Source organism: Perognathus longimembris, chromosome 14 (assembly GCF_023159225.1).
Source record: "Perognathus longimembris pacificus isolate PPM17 chromosome 14, ASM2315922v1, whole genome shotgun sequence".
Classification (NCBI taxonomy): Eukaryota; Metazoa; Chordata; class Mammalia; order Rodentia; family Heteromyidae; genus Perognathus; species Perognathus longimembris.
Genome location: NC_063174.1, coordinates 41,624,091 through 41,635,295, shown reverse-complemented (window position 1 = coordinate 41,635,295; position 11,205 = coordinate 41,624,091).

Sequence of the window (11,205 nt, the reverse complement as noted above, 5' to 3'; positions counted from 1 at the left end):
TTCAGGTTTTATGTTCCCCAGAGAGACAGGTCCCCAAGTGTATCTGGAGGACATGGTTACCTGCTGGTAACTGGACTCAAGAAAAAACACCCTAGAGTACTCCATATCCTAAAACAAGGAAGCAATGTGGGGTTGAACCTGTTTACCAACAAGATTTACTGAAGGATAGCTCAATCCAAGTGTGGCACTTGAAGGCTGAAGCAGAAGGATCAGCAGTTTGAGCATAGCTTAAACCACATAATGAGACCCTGTTTCCTTCTCTCTCAGAAGGAAAGAAGAAAGAAAATGTTTTGTTGCCTGAATTGGTTAGGCATGGCCTAGAGATGGCCTTGACATTTTTTCAGCTCTAAAGGAGCTTCCTTTACCCCTTCCTTTGGATCTGAGCTAATCTGGTCTGCTTTGATCACAGATGTGACGGAAGGGACCTTCCAATGATTTTAAGCCTTGCTTTCAACAGCATGGATGCGCTCACCTTGGTCTCTGGGGATTCTGAACTGCTAGGAAGTCAAGCAGCCTGAGGTTACCATGTTGGAAGGAGGCTCAAGCTGACCCCATAGAGATGGGGAGACAGCGAACATGGCTCGGCTGTCCCAAGCTCCCAGCCGTTACACAGTCATCTCAGCTAAGGCTGCAGAATTGGTTTGATTTCCTAACTCCCAGAACCATGAATGAATGTGATAGTGAATCTTGATTGTCAACTTGATTGGATTGATAAACAACTAGGAGATTAGCAAAGCACACCTCTGGGTGTGCCAAGGAGGGAATTTTCCTGTGATGATTAGATCTTGTGATCTGATCTAATGAATGGTTTAATCTATTGATGGATTAAAATTTGAATAGGTGATTGGGAGGTGATGAACCTGCAGTAGGTGGAGGGCATGTACACCCGTGGGAGGGAGTAGGTCAGTGTGCCTTGGAAGGGCATTATCTTGTCTTTCTTGGCTTCACTTGGCTTCCTGTCCTCCATGAGGTGAACAGCCTCCTCCTCACACTCACCATCAAGATGTTCTGCCTCACCACAGGGGGAGAGTGACAGAGCCAAGCAGCCTTGGACAGAATCCTCTGAAACCATGAGCCGAAACAAATCTTTCCTCCCTTAAGCTGTTTCTTCCAGGTATTTGGTCAAATGAATGATAAAATGCTCAACACAAGATACCATAACAAACTGTTTTGAGTTGGTTTGTTTCACAACAATAGGTAACTGGAGAGAAAGGAGGGAAGGAGGAAGGGTGTTGAGGTTGAAGGGGAAGGTACTCCAGGGCAGGAAGTCACCAAAAGCCTTCCAGTAGAGGTAACATTTACAGTATATGTAACATTGTGATCACATGAAGATCAGATATAAGAGCTCTCTAGGCTGAGCACCAGTGGCTCACATCTGTCATCCTAGCTACTCAGCCGAGATCTGAGATCATCAGTTCAAAGCCAGCCCAGGCAGAAAAGTTTGTGAGACTCTCATCTCCAGTGAACTAGAAAAAAAAGCTGGAAGCAGAGGTGTGACTCAAACACTAGCTTTAAAACAAACAAACAAAAACAAAAACTAAGCAAGAGCATGAACGACTGAGTTCAAAGCCCCAGTACTGGCACATACACGAGTGCACATAAAACCTACAACCAAACAAAAATGACAACGTGGGGAGTTAAAGAAGGGATTTGGGGGGAAACATCATGATGCTTCTGTAACAGCAGAGCCCTAATGTTCTTCGATTAGCAATTGATATAACTCTGTGCAGAGACCAGGCCAGTGGAGTAACTAAATTAATAAGGTAACTAAATTAATAAGTAACTAAATTAATCATTTTACTCCACAGAGAGAAGTAAAACATTGTCTTAGAAAGTTTGTTTAGCTGGGCACTGGTGGTAACACCTGTAATCCTAGCTACTCAAGAGGCTGAAATCTGAGGATTTTGGTCAAAGCCAGCCCAGGCAGGAAAGACTCTTATCTCCAGTTAACCACCAGAAAGCCAGAAGTGGTGTTGTGGTTCAAAGTGGTAGAGAGCTAGCCTTGAGCTGAAGAGCTCAGGGACAGCACACAGGCCCAGAGTTCAAGCCCCAGGAATGACTCTCCCCCCCCCCCCAAAAAAAAAAGGGGGAAAGAAAGAAAGTTTGGTAGAGTGCTTCCTTAGCATGGTCCAATTCCCATCACTCCAAAAAAAAAAAAGAAGGAAAAGGGCAAAAAAAGTGAAAGTGAATGAAAGGTCTTTGGTTCTAATTGGAAGGAAAGGAAAGATGGTCTTGGGCTGCACCTTGAAGATACCATCTTGGAGATGACTGGGAAAGTCCAGTTCCAGATAAAGGCAAGCAGTGGTCACAAACCCAGAGTTAGACAGAAAGATCTGCTGATGGGAAATCAGGCTCTTCTACATAATGGTACTCACTGTGTTTTGTTAAATGGGAACTTAACATGGAAGAAAATGTACACATTTCCACCTTCTCATGTTCCATAGGAAGGATGTGAGCCCGCATTGCCCAAAGCCATGTAAACTAAATGAGCCAGCATTTTCAAGTCTGCTCCTCAGGACTGAGGTGGATTTGAAAGCTCCCTACCCCTCACCCCAGGTCCTCCTTGAGCGGATGGAGGGTGGAAGCAAAGTGTGTCCTCCCAGCCTGAGAAGCAGGCCAGACCATCTGCGAGGTAGGATCTGGGTGGGTCAGCAGAAAAGGCCCCTCCACAAAATCTGGTGGGAAATCAAGGCTCCAGACAGGGCGGTGACAGGATGGAGCTGAGCTATGGAAAGATTGCTGTCTGTCAGCACCAGCGCCCAGCAGCTGTTTTCCTAGAGGATCCTGACCCTTCCCTTTCCAGAGGAAAGCCTTAGCATCCCTCTCCCTGACACTGGCTGGGACAGAGGCAGAGAAGGCCCCACCTGGGGCGGGGTGGGGGGGAGGGAAAAGGGGGCTTCTAGCCAAAAGGATGGATTGTTTCTAATCCCTGAGATTTTTTGTTACCATGGAAACCACCAGGCCCAGGCAGGTAGGGAGGAGTGTGAGGTTCCCTCACCAAGTTGGACTATGGGGTGTCACCTGGATGGTGGGATGGGTACTGTGCTCCCCAACCTCTTACCCCCAGACCTCCCCCCCCCCCACTATGGAATCAGACAATGGGCTCTTCTGCAAGGTCACTCCGACTTGTCCTCAGGAGTCAATGCAGAAAGCTATGTTCAGCTTTACTTGTGACTTCCCTTTTCTTCGCCTCTAAGGCCCTGTTCCCCACCCCCACCTTCCAGACTGGGCCACCCAGGAGTCACCAGCAGGCAAGTGGTAACAGGAGCCTCGCTGACACTGCCCAGCCCACAGTGACAGTATTGGTGCTTACAGACATGGGACACCTGGCGGCCCAGCAGGGGATCAGAGGTTGAGCCTGGAAAAGTGGTGGCTTAGTCCCTTGTCCCTCTGAGTCCTCAGTATCATCAGTCTGCTCCTAAAGCCTGGAGTCTCCTTGCTTGCTGGACATGTCCTGAGAGTGAGAAATCTGCCCCAGAAATTCCCACCACAGAAATTCCCACTCCAGCATCGCCGAGGGTCAGGGGCTGACAGCTGGCCACTCTGGCTGCTGCACAGACACAGAAGCTGAGTCTAAGGGAGGGCGGCTGGGCAGGCTGAGGTTCACATGTAGTTCCCCATGTATCCGGGCCAAGCCTGTGGAGTCCCACAGGTCATGACGCAGGACTGAGAGAGTCCAGCCAGAACTGGGGTGCATCCTGAGGCTGTCCTCCCAGACTAACAGGAAATATAGCTTCTCACCAGAGCCTGAGCTGATGAGGGATGAGAACTTCTCTCATGTCTAAATCCAGGAGGCTCTGGGTGCCTTTGGATCCTTCTTGAAAGACTAGCTCTGGCCAGTAGAGATTAGTTTCAGCAATGATACATGGCTGTTTCACCCAGACTTTATCTTTGTGTATGTACATTTTTCTACCACCCACTGCTCTTTCCCTTGAGAAGAAAATATTCCCATACTCTTAGGAAAGATTGTTATGTAGCTATGATAACAAGAAACTCTTAGGGCTGATTGTAAACCTGGTTTATATGGCTACCTGGTTCAATAACCAGGCTCCTGAAATCCACACTTACTTAGTAATAGCCACACACTTCTGGAAAGGTAGGGCTATTAAGTGTAAAGGTGGCAAAGGCTTCACTTCAGTGACCATGCTGTTAGGGCCAAAGATCTACCAACAAAAGGTGACCCATCCCTAAATCCCATGCTCCCTTCAAACCTCTATAGTAGTCTCTCCTCATCTGTACCTCCACTTTGCAGGTTTTGATTTCTCATCAACATCCAACTGGAAAATATGGAATGAAAAAAAATCCCAGAAATAAAAATGTATAAGTTTTGAGCCACATGCTGTGCTAAGCAATGTTGTATAGTCATATGCCACTCCACCCTCTCCCACCATAGACAAAGAGGAATCACCTCTTTGTTCAGGGTATCCACCCTGTATGCGCTGTCCGCCTGTGAGTCATGTGGTAGAGGTCTCGGTCAGCAGGTGCTGACTTTTAGTGCTTATGGCTAATTTCCATGTTTCCCTCCAAACACTTTACTTATAGTCTGCCATAGGTTCTTCCCAAATCTAGAAGACATGCAATACATTATTTCTTTTTTCAGCTTTACTACAAAAGTGGTATAAATGAGAGCCAGAAAAAGGGAGCTTTCTTGTCTCTTGGCCTTCTTCTCCTTCCTCTAGGTCCTGGATCCACCCCGGGAGAGTGACTGCTGAGAGCCCCTGTGTTCTCCTAGAGACTATCTACAAACCAAACCACGGTGACTTTTCATAAAAGGGATCATATTTCATGGCATTTTTTTTATTATAGTTCATCATTCAAAAGATACCCCTCCCTGCAGATGACAAGGGGCAAAGAGATGCCAAGGAGACATTCTGCCATATACTTAATTTATTATACCAAAAAGTATACTTTTTGGTTATGAATTTATTTTCAAACAATACAATGTCAACAATGGCATTAGATATTCTTCTACAATAGGGTTGGGGGGGTGGAATGTGCGTGTGCACGTGCCCTGGGCTTGAACTCAGGGCCTGGGCACTATCCCTAAGCTTTTTCACTCAAGGCTAGTGCTCTACGATTTTGAACCACAGTTCTACTTCTGGTTATTCTGGTGGCTAAATGGAGATAAAAGTGTCACAACTTTCCTTTCCAGGGTGGCTTTGAACTGTGATCCTCAGATCTCAGCTTACTGAGTAGCTAGGATTACCGACCTTGTTGGGTTTTGTCTGTTTGTTTGTTTTTGATGCTGGTCCTTGGCCTTGAACTGTGCTCAAGGTTAGCACTCTATCATAGGAGCCACAGCTCCATTTCCAGCTTTTTGGTGTTTAATTGGAGATAAGAGTCTTACAGACTTTTTGCCCAGGCTGGCTTTGACCTCATTCCTCCGATTTCAGTCTCCTGAGTAGCTAGGATTACAGGTCTGAGTCACTTATGCAACTTACAGTGTGATTTTTTTTTATGGTATACTTTTAAAAATTGTTACGATGAAGGTGATGCACAGAGGAGTCACTGTTTCATAAGTAATGAGTACATTTCTTTTTGGACAATGTTACCACCCATTCACTCTCTCCCAGTTTTTTCCTTCCCATCGCCACCCACAGCTGTATACTTCATTTTCAATATGGTGTCTACTAAGTAACACTGCTGCATTTCATAGTATGATTTTTTTTTTTTTTGCCAGGCCTGGGCCTTGGACTCAGGGCCTGAGCACTGTCCCTGGCTTCTTTTTGCTCAAGGCTAGCACTCTGCCACTTGAGCCACAGCGCCACTTCTGGCCTTTTCTTTTCTTTTTTTTTTTTCAAATTTTTATCATCAAACTGATGTACAGAGAGGTTACAGTTATACGTTAGGCATTGGATACATTTCTTGTACTGTTTGTTACCTTGTCCCTCATACCCCCCTCCCTCCTCCCCCTTTCCCTTTCCCCCCCTGAGGTGTTCACTTCTGGCCTTTTCTATATATGTGGTGCTGGGGAATCGAACCCAGGGTTTCATGTATATGAGGCGAGCACTCTTGCCAGTAGGGCATATTCCCAGCCCCCTCATAGTATGATTTTTAAGTATTGAATTAAGATTGCATCATTTGGATATCATATAGTTAGACAAACTGAGATATTGTTTGGCAGCTGTATTCTCCATTTTATTGTTGTAATTCATGATTGTTGTAGATATGCTTTTCTTTCCTTCCCCCCTTCCTCCCAGTCCTGTGCCTTGAACTCTAGGCCTGGGCACTGTCCCTGACATTTTTTGCTGATGGCTAGCACTCTACCACTTGAGCCACAGCTCCACTTCTGGTTTTTTTTGGGTGGCTAATTGGAGATGATAAGAATCTCATGGATTTTTCTGCCTGGGATGACTTCAAACCATGATCCTCAGATCTCAGCTTCCTGAGTAGCTTGGATTACAGGCATGAGCCACCAGTGCCCAGCCAGTGAACACATCTTTGTGTGTAGAAGTCTCTCCCTTCATAAAAATATTAACAGTGGCAAAATTGAAAGCCATCCCTTCCTCCACACATTCTCTCTCAAATTGCAGAATGCAACAAAAAATGATTTCTTACTCATACTTGAGTCCAGTTCAGGCCATGGGCTAGAGGAGGGGGTTCCCTTGTTTCCAAGAAATCCAAGCTCATGCAAACTGTGTTTCCAGATCCCCAGGGCTAGATGAAAGGTCGGGGTGAATGATACACTGGCTTTTGAAGCTCTCACTCTAAAGCATATTGGCCTTGTCCATGCACACTTCAAAGCAAGTCCTATGACTCATCCTAACTTCCAAAGGAGTGGGGAAGTGATCCTGCAGGCCAGGACAGCTGTGCTGCAGAACAGTTCAAAAGCTCCATCACTACTACGTGTGGGTTTTGCTCTAAGTTTCTGCTAGATAACCCATTATCAGCTTAAGAAGAAAATGCATAAACTTGTTTAAAGTTTGTTATGCAAGAGTTAAGAGTTCATCTTTATCTTGAATGGCTGTTAACCTTTATCAAACTTTACGGATCTGTTTGATCAGTAGATATCTTGCTCCCTTTATTTGTCAAGGCATTTATACATATCTTGTCTCTGCTCTCTCCAACTACTTTTCCTAGTTAATTCCTTTTTTGGTGTGTGTGTGTGTGTGTGTGTGTGTGTGTGTGTGTGTGTGTGTGTGTGTGTGTGTGTGTGTTGGATCTGGAGCTTGAACTCAGGGTCTGGGTGCTGTCCTTGAGCTTTTTCACCCAAAGCTAGCACTCAGCCACTTTGATCCACAGTGCCACTTCTAGTTTTCTGGTGGTTAATTGGAGGTAAGAGTCTCATGGACTTTCCTGCTTGGGCTGGCTTCAAACCACAATCAGATATCAACCTCCTGAGTATTTTAGGATTATAGGCATGAGACACCAGCACCTGGCTGTCACTGAGCTTTTTGCTCAAGGCTAGTTCTCTTCCTCTTGAGCCACAGCTCCATGTTCAGATTTTTGCTGATTAATTAGAGATAAAAGTCCAGCAGGCTTTCTTGGCTAGGCTGGCTTAGAACCACAATCCTTCAGATTTCAGCCTCCTGAGTAGCTAGGAGTAGAGATGTGAGCCACCAGTGCCCAGCTATAGGCGTTATCTCTTAAGCAATACTCTGTGACAGATTCTGTTCTTGACACTTGGGTATAGCAGTGAGCGAAGCAGACAAAACTCCCCACCTGTGTAGACCTTACACTGGGACCAGAAAGAAGGGAAACACACACACACACACACACACACACACACACACACTATATATATATATAGTGTGTATATATATAATATATAATATATATATATATAATATACTATTCAACTCCAGAGCAGGCTATGGTGTTTAGTCCTGTGGAAGCTAGAGGCAGAGAAGGATGAGACAGAGTAGAGGTATTGGGGACAAGGTGAGGTCATCCATCAAAGGACTCCCAAGAAAGTCACTGCAGAGTAATAACTCCAAACAGAGCAGGGGTAACTGGGTGGATTTCTGGAGGTAATCTTTTTTCAGGCAGGGCAGCTATGGAACACAAGGTTGGGAGTGAGAGGTGCCTGGCACGTTCCACGGCTGAGTAAGGTTGGTAGGAGATGAGAAGGAATTGCAGGGGCGGGGGGCTGAGGAACTGAAGACTTTGAAGGCCAAAGGAGAAACCTGGGAGCCTGTTCAGGATTTTGAGCAGAGGAGGGATGGAATTTGCTTTGGCAGTCCCTTCCCAATTGCAGGTAGGGCCAAAGAATTTAAACAGACATTTCTCCAAAGGAGATATGCAAATAGCCAATGAATACATGAGAGGCCTCAATATCATTAGCCATTAGGGGAATGCAAATTAAAACCACAAGTCAACATTGCTTCACACCCTCTGGATGACTACAATCATAAAGATAACAACAACAAAAATTGGCAAGGACCTGGAGAAATTGGAACCAACCTACAGAGCATGTAAAATAGGGCAGCTGTGTTGGAAAGCAGGTCTGGAAATTCCTCAACTAGTTACATATAGAGTTACCATATGACCCAACCATCCACGCCTACATATACACTCAATAGACTTGAACACATGTTGAAATGAAAATGTGTACATAAATGTTGACATTAGCATTATTTATAATAGTAAAAAAGTGGAAACAACCCAGGAATCTATCAATTGATGAGTAGATAAACAAAACTATACACACACATACCACACATACACACACACACTGAAATATTACTCAGCCATAAAAAGAATGAAATACTGTTACTTGCTATAACATAAATTCTGAAAACATTAGATAAAGTAAAAGAAGCCAGTCACAAAGGCCACATATTGTATGATGCCATTTATATGATGATGTCATTTATATGATTAAGCCATTTTGTTTGAAGTTTTCAGAAGAGGCAAATCCATAGAGGCAGAAAGTAGAGGGAGAGGTACATTGGGTTTCTGTGAGGTGAGTTTACCAGATGTTCTACATTAGATTGTGAATTGCACTACCTTGGACCATTGTACATTTTTAAAAGGTATATTTTAACAGGAGAAATTTTATATGAAAAGTATATCAATAAAAATTGAACAAATAAAGGCTGGAGGTGTGACTATAATGATACAGTGCCTGCCTAGCAAGTACAAGGCCAGGACCTCAAACTCCAGTACTGCCACTTCCCAAATTGAGTGTAATGGAAAACAACACAAAACAAAACTTAGTTCTTGCTACTCCCCTGAAGCTTTGTCTGTGGAAAGCTTTCCCCAGTACTGGGGGAAAATGCAAGAGAGGCAAGGTGGGGAAAATAGAACAAGAGCCAGGTGCTGGTGGCTCATACCTGTAATCCTAGCTACTCAGGAGGCTGAGATCTGAGGATCATGGTTCATAGACAGTCTGGGAAGGAAAGTCGATGGGACTCTTATCTCCAATTAACCACCAGAAAACCCAAAGTAGAGCTATGGCTCAAAGTGGTAGAAGGCTAGCCTTGAGTGAAAGAGCTCAGGAACAGTGCCCAGGCCCTGAGTTTACGCCTCATGATGGGCAATAAATAAATAAATAAATAAATAAATAAATAAATAAATAAATTTAAGAAAAGGAGAATAAGTGGTGAAGGAGACAGGAGGAAAATAAGAGTGGTCTGGAGGCCTGGGGAGGAAGTGTATTGAGAGGAGCCTATAATCGCCTATCTGGATCTCCTGCTCACGCTACACAAGAAGTGAGGACCCAACATGGGGGTTAGTCCCCCAAAGATGATCCCTAACTTGACCAAGAGCATTTTCGGAGGAAGTCTGGGAGAAACTCCGTTGAAGAAGGTTTAAGAAAAAGTACCTGAGGGGCTGGGGCTATAGCCTAGTGGCAAGAGTGCCTGCCTCGGATACACGAGGCCCTAGGTTCGATTCCCCAGCACCACATATACAGAAAACGGCCAGAAGCGGCGCTGTGGCTCAAGTGGCGGAGTGCTAGCCTTGAGCGGGAAGAAGCCAGGGACGGTGCTCGGGCCCTGAGTCCAAGGCCCAGGACTGGCCAAAAAAAAAAAAAAAAAAAAAATCAAAAAAAAGTACCTGAGAAACAGACAAGTTTCAAGGAGTTTCTCTGCAAACTTAGTAGGTAGAGGAAAAAGTGAAGGCAAGAGTATCTTTTATTTTGTTTTCTTGTTTCCATCACTTTTTAGGAGACAAAGTCTCACTGCGTTGTCTAGGCTGGCTTGAACTGCTAGGTTCCATGCCTCAGCCTCCCCAGAAGAGAGGAAGAGCCGTCAGTGCTCACCACAGACTCAGTGTTTCCCACCTCGCCTGGTATGTGTTTGCTTTAAAGATGGAAGAAAGACATCATGCAGCAAAGGGGTGCCAATGTGGTGTCCTTGAATAGGTGCAGGAGAGGATTCATGCCCAAGGGGGGAGGTTGGCTTCCCCGGGGTGCAGACCAGGCCATCTATGGAAAGAGGTGGGAGACCCGGCAGGTGTACGGGCAGGGCACTGTGCCACAGGGACTCAGGGATGGAGGAAGCCACAGCTCTGGCTGAGAGGAGGGGTGGAGGGGAGGGGTGGGGGTCAGGTGAGGGCAGCGCAGTCAGGAAGGGCAGTGTGGGCCTGCACGGTTCACTTCGGATCTCATTTTCTCACCAATGCCTTCTAATCCCCAGGCTAGATCATAACCCCATGCTGCGTCTCTCTCACAAACCCCATCACAAGGAGAGCCCATGTCATCTGTCATTTAGCTCTTGGACCCCCTCACTAGACCATGAACCCCAGGGGGGAGGGGTGGGCAAACGTGTCTAGGCCGTCGGAGCGCCTCAACATCTAGCCCCTTGCGTAGAGTGGACTCTCAATACACACTGGTGAATTGTTAAAGTGAGTGAAACTTTGAGAACCCTAGATGCGTCTGAGTGCTTCTCCTGGTCGGCCTGGATTCCAGAAGCAGCCCCTCCTTGCGCACCTGACGACAATACACCTGCTCTCCCCGCCCTCGCCCGTCTCCCGACGGGTGCTCACCAAGCCCCGCCCTTCCCATCCCTCCCACCCCCCACGGCGGCTTGCTCCTGCTCCACACTGCTCAGACCTGTGACTTTAAGGCCGGCGGAAACCAAGCCGGGCGGTGATTGGTGGTTTATTCTAACGGCGGAGAATGAGCTCATCCACAGCCAATGAGCGGGCAGCACCGGACAAGACCTCCTCGCCGCTCCCCCCCCCCCTTCCCCCGGCACCCGCCCTGCACCTGGCCGGCCCGCGCGGGTGCGGAGCGCTTATCCCCGGAGGTGAAGGGGTCTG